General features: G+C 49.3%; 21 non-coding genes and 6 pseudogenes across 21 annotated transcripts; all 27 read left to right on the top strand.

The window, feature by feature from the left end:
- Positions 1 to 52: 52 nt before the first annotated feature.
- Positions 53 to 171, top strand: LOC149763668 (5S ribosomal RNA). The gene has a single exon (XR_016410908.1). It is a non-coding gene; the product is annotated as a 5S ribosomal RNA (ribosomal RNA).
- A 246-nt stretch (positions 172 to 417) lies between these two features.
- On the top strand, positions 418 to 536 carry LOC149763667 (5S ribosomal RNA; annotated as a pseudogene).
- Positions 537 to 783: 247 nt separating this feature from the next.
- LOC149763666 (5S ribosomal RNA) lies at positions 784 to 902 on the top strand. Its single transcript, XR_016410907.1, has one exon. It is a non-coding gene; the product is annotated as a 5S ribosomal RNA (ribosomal RNA).
- Positions 903 to 1,148: 246 nt separating this feature from the next.
- LOC149763665 (5S ribosomal RNA) lies at positions 1,149 to 1,267 on the top strand. Its single transcript, XR_016408786.1, has one exon. It is a non-coding gene; the product is annotated as a 5S ribosomal RNA (ribosomal RNA).
- Positions 1,268 to 1,514: 247 nt separating this feature from the next.
- Positions 1,515 to 1,633, top strand: LOC149763664 (5S ribosomal RNA). The gene has a single exon (XR_016410905.1). It is a non-coding gene; the product is annotated as a 5S ribosomal RNA (ribosomal RNA).
- Positions 1,634 to 1,879: 246 nt separating this feature from the next.
- Positions 1,880 to 1,998, top strand: LOC149763663 (5S ribosomal RNA). Its single transcript, XR_016410904.1, has one exon. It is a non-coding gene; the product is annotated as a 5S ribosomal RNA (ribosomal RNA).
- Positions 1,999 to 2,245: 247 nt separating this feature from the next.
- Positions 2,246 to 2,364, top strand: LOC149763662 (5S ribosomal RNA). Its single transcript, XR_016410903.1, has one exon. It is a non-coding gene; the product is annotated as a 5S ribosomal RNA (ribosomal RNA).
- Positions 2,365 to 2,610: 246 nt separating this feature from the next.
- On the top strand, positions 2,611 to 2,729 carry LOC149763661 (5S ribosomal RNA). The gene has a single exon (XR_016401156.1). It is a non-coding gene; the product is annotated as a 5S ribosomal RNA (ribosomal RNA).
- A 248-nt stretch (positions 2,730 to 2,977) lies between these two features.
- On the top strand, positions 2,978 to 3,096 carry LOC149763660 (5S ribosomal RNA). Its single transcript, XR_016410902.1, has one exon. It is a non-coding gene; the product is annotated as a 5S ribosomal RNA (ribosomal RNA).
- A 246-nt stretch (positions 3,097 to 3,342) lies between these two features.
- On the top strand, positions 3,343 to 3,461 carry LOC149763659 (5S ribosomal RNA). The gene has a single exon (XR_016410901.1). It is a non-coding gene; the product is annotated as a 5S ribosomal RNA (ribosomal RNA).
- Positions 3,462 to 3,707: 246 nt separating this feature from the next.
- Positions 3,708 to 3,826, top strand: LOC149763658 (5S ribosomal RNA; annotated as a pseudogene).
- A 247-nt stretch (positions 3,827 to 4,073) lies between these two features.
- On the top strand, positions 4,074 to 4,192 carry LOC149763657 (5S ribosomal RNA). Its single transcript, XR_016410899.1, has one exon. It is a non-coding gene; the product is annotated as a 5S ribosomal RNA (ribosomal RNA).
- Positions 4,193 to 4,438: 246 nt separating this feature from the next.
- On the top strand, positions 4,439 to 4,557 carry LOC149763656 (5S ribosomal RNA). Its single transcript, XR_016408785.1, has one exon. It is a non-coding gene; the product is annotated as a 5S ribosomal RNA (ribosomal RNA).
- A 247-nt stretch (positions 4,558 to 4,804) lies between these two features.
- On the top strand, positions 4,805 to 4,923 carry LOC149763655 (5S ribosomal RNA). The gene has a single exon (XR_016410898.1). It is a non-coding gene; the product is annotated as a 5S ribosomal RNA (ribosomal RNA).
- Positions 4,924 to 5,169: 246 nt separating this feature from the next.
- On the top strand, positions 5,170 to 5,288 carry LOC149763654 (5S ribosomal RNA). Its single transcript, XR_016400514.1, has one exon. It is a non-coding gene; the product is annotated as a 5S ribosomal RNA (ribosomal RNA).
- Positions 5,289 to 5,534: 246 nt separating this feature from the next.
- On the top strand, positions 5,535 to 5,653 carry LOC149763653 (5S ribosomal RNA). Its single transcript, XR_016408784.1, has one exon. It is a non-coding gene; the product is annotated as a 5S ribosomal RNA (ribosomal RNA).
- A 247-nt stretch (positions 5,654 to 5,900) lies between these two features.
- Positions 5,901 to 6,019, top strand: LOC149763652 (5S ribosomal RNA). The gene has a single exon (XR_016410897.1). It is a non-coding gene; the product is annotated as a 5S ribosomal RNA (ribosomal RNA).
- Positions 6,020 to 6,265: 246 nt separating this feature from the next.
- On the top strand, positions 6,266 to 6,384 carry LOC149763651 (5S ribosomal RNA). The gene has a single exon (XR_016412810.1). It is a non-coding gene; the product is annotated as a 5S ribosomal RNA (ribosomal RNA).
- Positions 6,385 to 6,631: 247 nt separating this feature from the next.
- Positions 6,632 to 6,750, top strand: LOC149763650 (5S ribosomal RNA). The gene has a single exon (XR_016410896.1). It is a non-coding gene; the product is annotated as a 5S ribosomal RNA (ribosomal RNA).
- Positions 6,751 to 6,996: 246 nt separating this feature from the next.
- LOC149763649 (5S ribosomal RNA) lies at positions 6,997 to 7,115 on the top strand (annotated as a pseudogene).
- A 246-nt stretch (positions 7,116 to 7,361) lies between these two features.
- Positions 7,362 to 7,480, top strand: LOC149763648 (5S ribosomal RNA). The gene has a single exon (XR_016410895.1). It is a non-coding gene; the product is annotated as a 5S ribosomal RNA (ribosomal RNA).
- A 246-nt stretch (positions 7,481 to 7,726) lies between these two features.
- Positions 7,727 to 7,845, top strand: LOC149763647 (5S ribosomal RNA). The gene has a single exon (XR_016406025.1). It is a non-coding gene; the product is annotated as a 5S ribosomal RNA (ribosomal RNA).
- A 246-nt stretch (positions 7,846 to 8,091) lies between these two features.
- Positions 8,092 to 8,210, top strand: LOC149763646 (5S ribosomal RNA; annotated as a pseudogene).
- A 247-nt stretch (positions 8,211 to 8,457) lies between these two features.
- On the top strand, positions 8,458 to 8,576 carry LOC149763645 (5S ribosomal RNA). The gene has a single exon (XR_016410894.1). It is a non-coding gene; the product is annotated as a 5S ribosomal RNA (ribosomal RNA).
- A 246-nt stretch (positions 8,577 to 8,822) lies between these two features.
- On the top strand, positions 8,823 to 8,941 carry LOC149763644 (5S ribosomal RNA; annotated as a pseudogene).
- Positions 8,942 to 9,187: 246 nt separating this feature from the next.
- Positions 9,188 to 9,306, top strand: LOC149763643 (5S ribosomal RNA; annotated as a pseudogene).
- Positions 9,307 to 9,552: 246 nt separating this feature from the next.
- LOC149763642 (5S ribosomal RNA) lies at positions 9,553 to 9,671 on the top strand. The gene has a single exon (XR_016410893.1). It is a non-coding gene; the product is annotated as a 5S ribosomal RNA (ribosomal RNA).
- Positions 9,672 to 9,827: the final 156 nt, after the last annotated feature.

Below are 9,827 nucleotides of genomic sequence, written 5' to 3'. Positions count from 1 at the left end.
CCGTCGCGGTCTGCTGCTTTGTCATAAAAGGGAGTTTCGAAGGGCATGTCATGGGTGCGATCATACCAGCACTAATGCACCGGATCCCATCAGAACTCCGCAGTTAAGCGTGCTTGGGCGAGAGTAGTACTAGGATGGGTGACCCCCTGGGAAGTCCTCGTGTTGCACCCCTTTTATTTTTTGCCCGGTTTTTTATTTTTTGATAACATTTATTTTTTATTTTTCGGCTTTTGGCTTTTCCTCTTCGGATAATTTTTTTTCCCCGAAAATAAACTGAGTCCAGAGACTGGCGGTGCCATGCCGCATAGCGGAACAGCGTGTTGAATCCTACGCTAGAACGGCCCCGGCAGCGCGAATGTCTCGGGCCGTCGAGGTCTGCTACTTTGTCATAAAAGGGAGTTTCGAAGGGCATGTCTTGGGTGCGATCATACCAGCACTAATGCACCGGATCCTATCAGAACTCCGCAGTTAAGCGTGCTTGGGCGAGAGTAGTACTAGGATGGGTGACCCCCTAGGAAGTCCTCATGTTGCGCCCTTTTTATTTTTTGCCCACTTTTTTATTTTTTGATAATATTTATTTTTAATTTTTTGGCTTTTGGCTTTTCCTCTTCGGATAATTTTTTTCCCCCGACAATAAACTGGGTCCGGAGACTGGCGGTGCCATGCCGCATAGCGGGACCAGCGCGTTGAATCCTACGCCAGAACGGCCCCGGCAGCGCGAATGTCTCGGGCCGTCGAGGTCTGCTGCTTTGTCATAAAAGGGAGTTTCGAAGGGCATATCATGGGTGCGATCATACCAGCACTAATGCACCGGATCCCATCAGAACTCCGCAGTTAAGCGTGCTTGGGCGAGAGTAGTACTAGGATGGGTGACCCCCTGGGAAGTCCTCGTGTTGCACCCCTTTTATTTTTTGCCCGCTTTTTTATTTTTTGATAACATTTATTTTTTATTTTTCGGCTTTTGGCTTTTCCTCTTCGGATAATTTTTTTCCCCCGAAAATAAACTGAGTCCGGAGACTGGCGGTGCCATGCCGCATAGCGGAACAGCGTGTTGAATCCTACGCTAGAACGGCCCCGGCAGCGCGAATGTCTCGGGCCGTCGAGGTCTGCTACTTTGTCATAAAAGGGAGTTTCGAAGGGCATGTCTTGGGTGCGATCAAACCAGCACTAATGCACCGGATCCTATCAGAACTCCGCAGTTAAGCGTGCTTGGGCGAGAGTAGTACTAGGATGGGTGACCCCCTGGGAAGTCCTCATGTTGCACCCTTTTTATTTTTTGCCCGCTTTTTTATTTTTTGATAATATTTATTTTTAATTTTTTGGCTTTTGGCTTTTTCTCTTCGGATAATTTTTTTCCCCCGACAATAAACTGGGTCCGGAGACTGGCGGTGCCATGCCGCATAGCGGGACCAGCGCGTTGAATCCTACGCCAGAACGGCCCCGGCAGCGCGAATGTCTCGGGCCGTCGAGGTCTGTTGCTTTGTCATAAAAGGGAGTTTCGAAGGGCATATCATGGGTGCGATCATACCAGCACTAATGCACCGGATCCCATCAGAACTCCGCAGTTAAGCGTGCTTGGGCGAGAGTAGTACTAGGATGGGTGACCCCCTGGGAAGTCCTCGTGTTGCACCCCTTTTATTTTTTGCCCGCTTTTTTCTTTTTTGATAACGTTTATTTTTAATTTTTTGGCTTTTGGCTTTTCCTCTTCGGATAATTTTTTTCCCTCGAAAATAAACTGAGTCCGGAGACTCGCGGTGCCATGCCGCATAGCGGAACAGCGCATTGAATCCTACGCCAGAACGGCCCCGGCAGCGCGAATGTCTCGGGCCGTCGAGGTCTGCTGCTTTGTCATAAAAGGGTGTTTCGATGGGCATGTCATGGGTGCGATCATACCAGCACTAATGCACCGGATCCCATCAGAACTCCGCAGTTAAGCGTGCTTGGGCGAGAGTAGTACTAGGATGGGTGACCCCCTGGGAAGTCCTCGTGTTGCACCCCTTTTATTTTTTGCCCGCTTTTTTATTTTTTGATAATATTTATTTTTAATTTTTCGGCTTTTGGCTTTTCCTCTTCGGATAATTTTTTTCCCCCGAAAATAAACTGAGTCCGGAGACTGGCGGTGCCATGCCGCATAGCGGGAATAGCGCGTTGAAGCCTACGCCAGAACGGCCCCGGCGGCGCGAATGTCTCGGGCCGTCGAGGTCTGCTGCTTTGTCATAAAAGGGAGTTTCGATGGGCATGTCATGGGTGCGATCATACCAGCACTAATGCACCGGATCCCATCAGAACTCCGCAGTTAAGCGTGCTTGGGCGAGAGTAGTACTAGGATGGGTGACCCCCTGGGAAGTCCTCGTGTTGCACCCCTTTTATTTTTTGCCCGCTTTTTTATTTTTTGATAATATTTATTTTTAATTTTTCGGCTTTTGGCTTTTCCTCTTCGGATAATTTTTTTCCCCCGAAAATAAACTGAGTCCGGAGACTCGCGGTGCCATGCCGCATAGCGGAACAGCGCGTTGAATCCTACGCCAGAACGGCCCCGGCAGCGCGAATGTCTCGGGCCGTCGAGTTCTGCTGCTTTGTCATAAAAGGAAGTTTCGAAGGGCATGTCATGGGTGCGATCATACCAGCACTAATGCACCGGATCCCATCAGAACTCCGCAGTTAAGCGTGCTTGGGCGAGAGTAGTACTAGGATGGGTGACCCCCAGGGAAGTCCTCGTGTTGCACCCTTTTTATTTTTTTCTCCACTTTTTTATTTTTTGATAATATTTATTTTTAATTTTTCGGCTTTTGGCTTTTCCTCTTCGGATAATTTTTTTCCCCCGAAATTAAACTGAGTCCGGAGACTGGCGGTGCCATGCCGCATAGCGGGAATAGCGCGTTGAATCCTACGCCAGAACGGCCCCGGCGGCGCGAATGTCTCGGGCCGTCGAGGTCTGCTGCTTTGTCATAAAAGGGAGTTTCGATGGGCATGTCATGGGTGCGATCATACCAGCACTAATGCACCGGATCCCATCAGAACTCCGCAGTTAAGCGTGCTTGGGCGAGAGTAGTACTAGGATGGGTGACCCCCTGGGAAGTCCTCGTGTTGCACCCCTTTTATTTTTTGCCCGCTTTTTTATTTTTTGTTAATATTTATTTTTAATTTTTCGGCTTTTGGCTTTTCCTCTTCGGATAATTTTTTTCCCCTGAAAATAAACTGAGTCCGGAGACTGGCGGTGCCATGCCGCATAGCGGAACAGCGCGTTGAATCCTATGCCAGAACGGCCCCGGCAGCGCGAATGTCTCGGGCCGTCGCGGTCTGCTGCTTTGTCATAAAAGGGAGTTTCGAAGGGCATGTCATGGGTGCGATCATACCAGCACTAATGCACCGGATCCCATCAGAACTCCGCAGTTAAGCGTGCTTGGGCGAGAGTAGTACTAGGATGGGTGACCCCCTGGGAAGTCCTCGTGTTGCACCCCTTTTATTTTTTGCCCGGTTTTTTATTTTTTGATAACATTTATTTTTTATTTTTCGGCTTTTGGCTTTTCCTCTTCGGATAATTTTTTTTCCCCGAAAATAAACTGAGTCCAGAGACTGGCGGTGCCATGCCGCATAGCGGAACAGCGTGTTGAATCCTACGCTAGAACGGCCCCGGCAGCGCGAATGTCTCGGGCCGTCGAGGTCTGCTACTTTGTCATAAAAGGGAGTTTCGAAGGGCATGTCTTGGGTGCGATCATACCAGCACTAATGCACCGGATCCTATCAGAACTCCGCAGTTAAGCGTGCTTGGGCGAGAGTAGTACTAGGATGGGTGACCCCCTAGGAAGTCCTCATGTTGCGCCCTTTTTATTTTTTGCCCACTTTTTTATTTTTTGATAATATTTATTTTTAATTTTTTGGCTTTTGGCTTTTCCTCTTCGGATAATTTTTTTCCCCCGACAATAAACTGGGTCCGGAGACTGGCGGTGCCATGCCGCATAGCGGGACCAGCGCGTTGAATCCTACGCCAGAACGGCCCCGGCAGCGCGAATGTCTCGGGCCGTCGAGGTCTGCTGCTTTGTCATAAAAGGGAGTTTCGAAGGGCATATCATGGGTGCGATCATACCAGCACTAATGCACCGGATCCCATCAGAACTCCGCAGTTAAGCGTGCTTGGGCGAGAGTAGTACTAGGATGGGTGACCCCCTGGGAAGTCCTCGTGTTGCACCCCTTTTATTTTTTGCCCGCTTTTTTATTTTTTGATAACATTTATTTTTTATTTTTCGGCTTTTGGCTTTTCCTCTTCGGATAATTTTTTTCCCCCGAAAATAAACTGAGTCCGGAGACTGGCGGTGCCATGCCGCATAGCGGAACAGCGTGTTGAATCCTACGCTAGAACGGCCCCGGCAGCGCGAATGTCTCGGGCCGTCGAGGTCTGCTACTTTGTCATAAAAGGGAGTTTCGAAGGGCATGTCTTGGGTGCGATCAAACCAGCACTAATGCACCGGATCCTATCAGAACTCCGCAGTTAAGCGTGCTTGGGCGAGAGTAGTACTAGGATGGGTGACCCCCTGGGAAGTCCTCATGTTGCACCCTTTTTATTTTTTGCCCGCTTTTTTATTTTTTGATAATATTTATTTTTAATTTTTTGGCTTTTGGCTTTTTCTCTTCGGATAATTTTTTTCCCCCGACAATAAACTGGGTCCGGAGACTGGCGGTGCCATGCCGCATAGCGGGACCAGCGCGTTGAATCCTACGCCAGAACGGCCCCGGCAGCGCGAATGTCTCGGGCCGTCGAGGTCTGTTGCTTTGTCATAAAAGGGAGTTTCGAAGGGCATATCATGGGTGCGATCATACCAGCACTAATGCACCGGATCCCATCAGAACTCCGCAGTTAAGCGTGCTTGGGCGAGAGTAGTACTAGGATGGGTGACCCCCTGGGAAGTCCTCGTGTTGCACCCCTTTTATTTTTTGCCCGCTTTTTTCTTTTTTGATAACGTTTATTTTTAATTTTTTGGCTTTTGGCTTTTCCTCTTCGGATAATTTTTTTCCCTCGAAAATAAACTGAGTCCGGAGACTCGCGGTGCCATGCCGCATAGCGGAACAGCGCATTGAATCCTACGCCAGAACGGCCCCGGCAGCGCGAATGTCTCGGGCCGTCGAGGTCTGCTGCTTTGTCATAAAAGGGAGTTTCGAAGGGCATATCATGGGTGCGATCATACCAGCACTAATGCACCGGATCCCATCAGAACTCCGCAGTTAAGCGTGCTTGGGCGAGAGTAGTACTAGAATGGGTGACCCCCTGGGAAGTCCTCGTGTTGCACCCCTTTTATTTTTTGCCCGCTTTTTTATTTTTTGATAACATTTATTTTTTATTTTTCGGCTTTTGGCTTTTCCTCTTCGGATAATTTTTTTCCCCCGAAAATAAACTGAGTCCGGAGACTGGCGGTGCCATGCCGCATAGCGGAACAGCGTGTTGAATCCTACGCTAGAACGGCCCCGGCAGCGCGAATGTCTCGGGCCGTCGAGGTCTGCTACTTTGTCATAAAAGGGAGTTTCGAAGGGCATGTCTTGGGTGCGATCAAACCAGCACTAATGCACCGGATCCTATCAGAACTCCGCAGTTAAGCGTGCTTGGGCGAGAGTAGTACTAGGATGGGTGACCCCCTGGGAAGTCCTCATGTTGCACCCTTTTTATTTTTTGCCCGCTTTTTTATTTTTTGATAATATTTATTTTTAATTTTTTGGCTTTTGGCTTTTTCTCTTCGGATAATTTTTTTCCCCCGACAATAAACTGGGTCCGGAGACTGGCGGTGCCATGCCGCATAGCGGGACCAGCGCGTTGAATCCTACGCCAGAACGGCCCCGGCAGCGCGAATGTCTCGGGCCGTCGAGGTCTGTTGCTTTGTCATAAAAGGGAGTTTCGAAGGGCATATCATGGGTGCGATCATACCAGCACTAATGCACCGGATCCCATCAGAACTCCGCAGTTAAGCGTGCTTGGGCGAGAGTAGTACTAGGATGGGTGACCCCCTGGGAAGTCCTCGTGTTGCACCCCTTTTATTTTTTGCCCGCTTTTTTCTTTTTTGATAACGTTTATTTTTAATTTTTTGGCTTTTGGCTTTTCCTCTTCGGATAATTTTTTTCCCTCGAAAATAAACTGAGTCCGGAGACTCGCGGTGCCATGCCGCATAGCGGAACAGCGCATTGAATCCTACGCCAGAACGGCCCCGGCAGCGCGAATGTCTCGGGCCGTCGAGGTCTGCTGCTTTGTCATAAAAGGGTGTTTCGATGGGCATGTCATGGGTGCGATCATACCAGCACTAATGCACCGGATCCCATCAGAACTCCGCAGTTAAGCGTGCTTGGGCGAGATTAGTACTAGGATGGGTGACCCCCTGGGAAGTCCTCGTGTTGCACCCCTTTTATTTTTTGCCCGCTTTTTTATTTTTTGATAATATTTATTTTTAATTTTTCGGCTTTTGGCTTTTCCTCTTCGGATAATTTTTTTCCCCCGAAAATAAACTGAGTCCGGAGACTGGCGGTGCCATGCCGCATAGCGGGAATAGCGCGTTGAAGCCTACGCCAGAACGGCCCCGGCGGCGCGAATGTCTCGGGCCGTCGAGGTCTGCTGCTTTGTCATAAAAGGGAGTTTCGATGGGCATGTCATGGGTGCGATCATACCAGCACTAATGCACCGGATCCCATCAGAACTCCGCAGTTAAGCGTGCTTGGGCGAGAGTAGTACTAGGATGGGTGACCCCCTGGGAAGTCCTCGTGTTGCACCCCTTTTATTTTTTGCCCGCTTTTTTATTTTTTGATAATATTTATTTTTAATTTTTCGGCTTTTGGCTTTTCCTCTTCGGATAATTTTTTTCCCCCGAAAATAAACTGAGTCCGGAGACTCGCGGTGCCATGCCGCATAGCGGAACAGCGCGTTGAATCCTACGCCAGAACGGCCCCGGCAGCGCGAATGTCTCGGGCCGTCGCGGTCTGCTGCTTTGTCATAAAAGGGAGTTTCGAATGGCATGTCATGGGTGCGATCATACCAGCACTAATGCACCGGATCCCATCATAACTCCGCAGTTAGGCGTGCTTGGGCGAGAGAAGTACTAGGATGGGTGACCCCCTGGGAAGTCCTCGTGTTGCACCCTTTTTATTTTTTGCCCGCTTTTTTATTTTTTAATAATATTTATTTTTAATTTTTTGGCTTTTGGCTTTTCCTCTTCGGATAATTTTTTCCCCCCGAAAATAAACTGAGTCCGGAGACTGGCGGTGCCATGCCGCATAGCGGAACAGCGCGTTGAATCCTACGCCAGAACGGCCCCGGCAGCGCGAATGTCTCGGGCCGTCGAGGTCTGCTGCTTTGTCATAAAAGGGAGTTTCGAAGGGCATGTCATGGGTGCGATCATACCAGCACTAATGCACCGGATCCCATCAGAACTCCGCAGTTAAGCGTGCTTGGGCGAGAGTAGTACTAGGATGGGTGACCCCCTGGGAAGTCCTCGTGTTGCACCCCTTTTATTTTTTGTCCGCTTTTTTATTTTTTGATAACATTTATTTTTTATTTTTCGGCTTTTGGCTTTTCCTCTTCGGATAATTTTTTTCCCCCGAAAATAAACTGAGTCCGGAGACTGGCGGTGCCATGCCGCATAGCGGAACAGCGCGTTGAATCCTACGCCAGAACGGCCCCGGCAGCGCGAATGTCTCGGGCCGTCGAGGTCTGCTGCTTTGTCATAAAAGGGAGTTTCGAAAGGCATGTCATGGGTGCGATCATACCAGCACTAATGCACCGGATCCCATCAGAACTCCGCATTTAAGCGTGCTTGGGCGAGAGTAGTACTAGGATGGGTGACCCCCGGGGAAGTCCTCGTGTTGCACCCCTTTTATTTTTTGCCCGCTTTTTTATTTTTTGATAACATTTATTTTTTATTTTTCGGCTTTTGGCTTTTCCTCTTCGGATAATTTTTTTCCCCCGAAAATAAACTGAGTCCGGAGACTGGCGGTGCCATGCCGCATAGCGGAACAGCGTGTTGAATCCTACGCCAGAACGGCCCCGGCAGCGCGAATGTCTCGGGCCGTCGAGGTCTGCTACTTTGTCATAAAAGGGAGTTTCGAAGGGCATGTCTTGGGTGCGATCAAACCAGCACTAATGCACCGGATCCTATCAGAACTCCGCAGTTAAGCGTGCTTGGGCGAGAGTAGAACTAGGATGGGTGACCCCCTGGGAAGTCCTCATGTTGCACCCTTTTTATTTTTTGCCCGCTTTTTTATTTTTTGATAATATTTATTTTTAATTTTTTGGCTTTTGGCTTTTTCTCTTCGGATAATTTTTTTCCCCCGACAATAAACTGGGTCCGGAGACTGGCGGTGCCATGCCGCATAGCGGGACCAGCGCGTTGAATCCTACGCCAGAACGGCCCCGGCAGCGCGAATGTCTCGGGCCGTCGAGGTCTGCTGCTTTGTCATAAAAGGGAGTTTCGAAGGACATATCATGGGTGCGATCATACCAGCACTAATGCACCGGATCCCATCAGAACTCCGCAGTTAAGCGTGCTTGGGCGAGAGTAGTACTAGGATGGGTGACCCCCTGGGAAGTCCTCGTGTTGCACCCCTTTTATTTTTTGCCCGCTTTTTTCTTTTTTGATAATATTTATTTTTAATTTTTCGGCTTTTGGCTTTTCCTCTTCGGATAATTTTTTTCCCCCGAAAATAAACTGAGTCCGGAGACTCGCGGTGCCATGCCGCATAGCGGAACAGCGCGTTGAATCCTACGCCAGAACGGCCCCGGCAGCGCGAATGTCTCGGGCCGTCGCGGTCTGCTGCTTTGTCATAAAAGGGAGTTTCGAATGGCATGTCATGGGTGCGATCATACCAGCACTAATGCACCGGATCCCATCATAACTCCGCAGTTAGGCGTGCTTGGGCGAGAGAAGTACTAGGATGGGTGACCCCCTGGGAAGTCCTCGTGTTGCACCCTTTTTATTTTTTGCCCGCTTTTTTATTTTTTGATAATATTTATTTTTAATTTTTTGGCTTTTGGCTTTTCCTCTTCGGATAATTTTTTCCCCCCGAAAATAAACTGAGTCCGGAGACTCGCGGTGCCATGCCGCATAGCGGAACAGCGCGTTGAATCCTACGCCAGAACGGCCCCGGCAGCGCGAATGTCTCGGGCCGTCGCGGTCTGCTGCTTTGTCATAAAAGGGAGTTTCGAATGGCATGTCATGGGTGCGATCATACCAGCACTAATGCACCGGATCCCATCATAACTCCGCAGTTAGGCGTGCTTGGGCGAGAGAAGTACTAGGATGGGTGACCCCCTGGGAAGTCCTCGTGTTGCACCCTTTTTATTTTTTGCCCGCTTTTTTATTTTTTGATAATATTTATTTTTAATTTTTTGGCTTTTGGCTTTTCCTCTTCGGATAATTTTTTCCCCCCGAAAATAAACTGAGTCCGGAGACTGGCGGTGCTATGCCGCATAGCGGAACAGCGCGTTGAATCCTACGCCAGAACGGCCCCGGCAGCGCGAATGTCTCGGGCCGTCGAGGTCTGCTGCTTTGTCATAAAAGGGAGTTTCGAAGGGCATGTCATGGGTGCGATCATACCAGCACTAATGCACCGGATCCCATCAGAACTCCGCAGTTAAGCGTGCTTGGGCGAGAGTAGTACTAGGATGGGTGACCCCCTGGGAAGTCCTCGTGTTGCACCCCTTTTATTTTTTGCCCGCTTTTTTATTTTTTGATAACATTTATTTTTTATTTTTCGGCTTTTGGCTTTTCCTCTTCGGATAATTTTTTTCCCCCGAAAATAAACTGAGTCCGGAGACTGGCGGTGCCATGCCGCATAGCGGAACAGCGCGTTGAATC

Source organism: Phoenix dactylifera, chromosome 4 (genome assembly GCF_051530095.1).
Source record: "Phoenix dactylifera cultivar Ajwa chromosome 4, Ajwa_hap1_PhDact_Kaust_v1.1, whole genome shotgun sequence".
NCBI classification, from domain to species: domain Eukaryota; kingdom Viridiplantae; phylum Streptophyta; class Magnoliopsida; order Arecales; family Arecaceae; genus Phoenix; species Phoenix dactylifera.
This window is presented reverse-complemented; position numbering and strand designations above follow the sequence as displayed.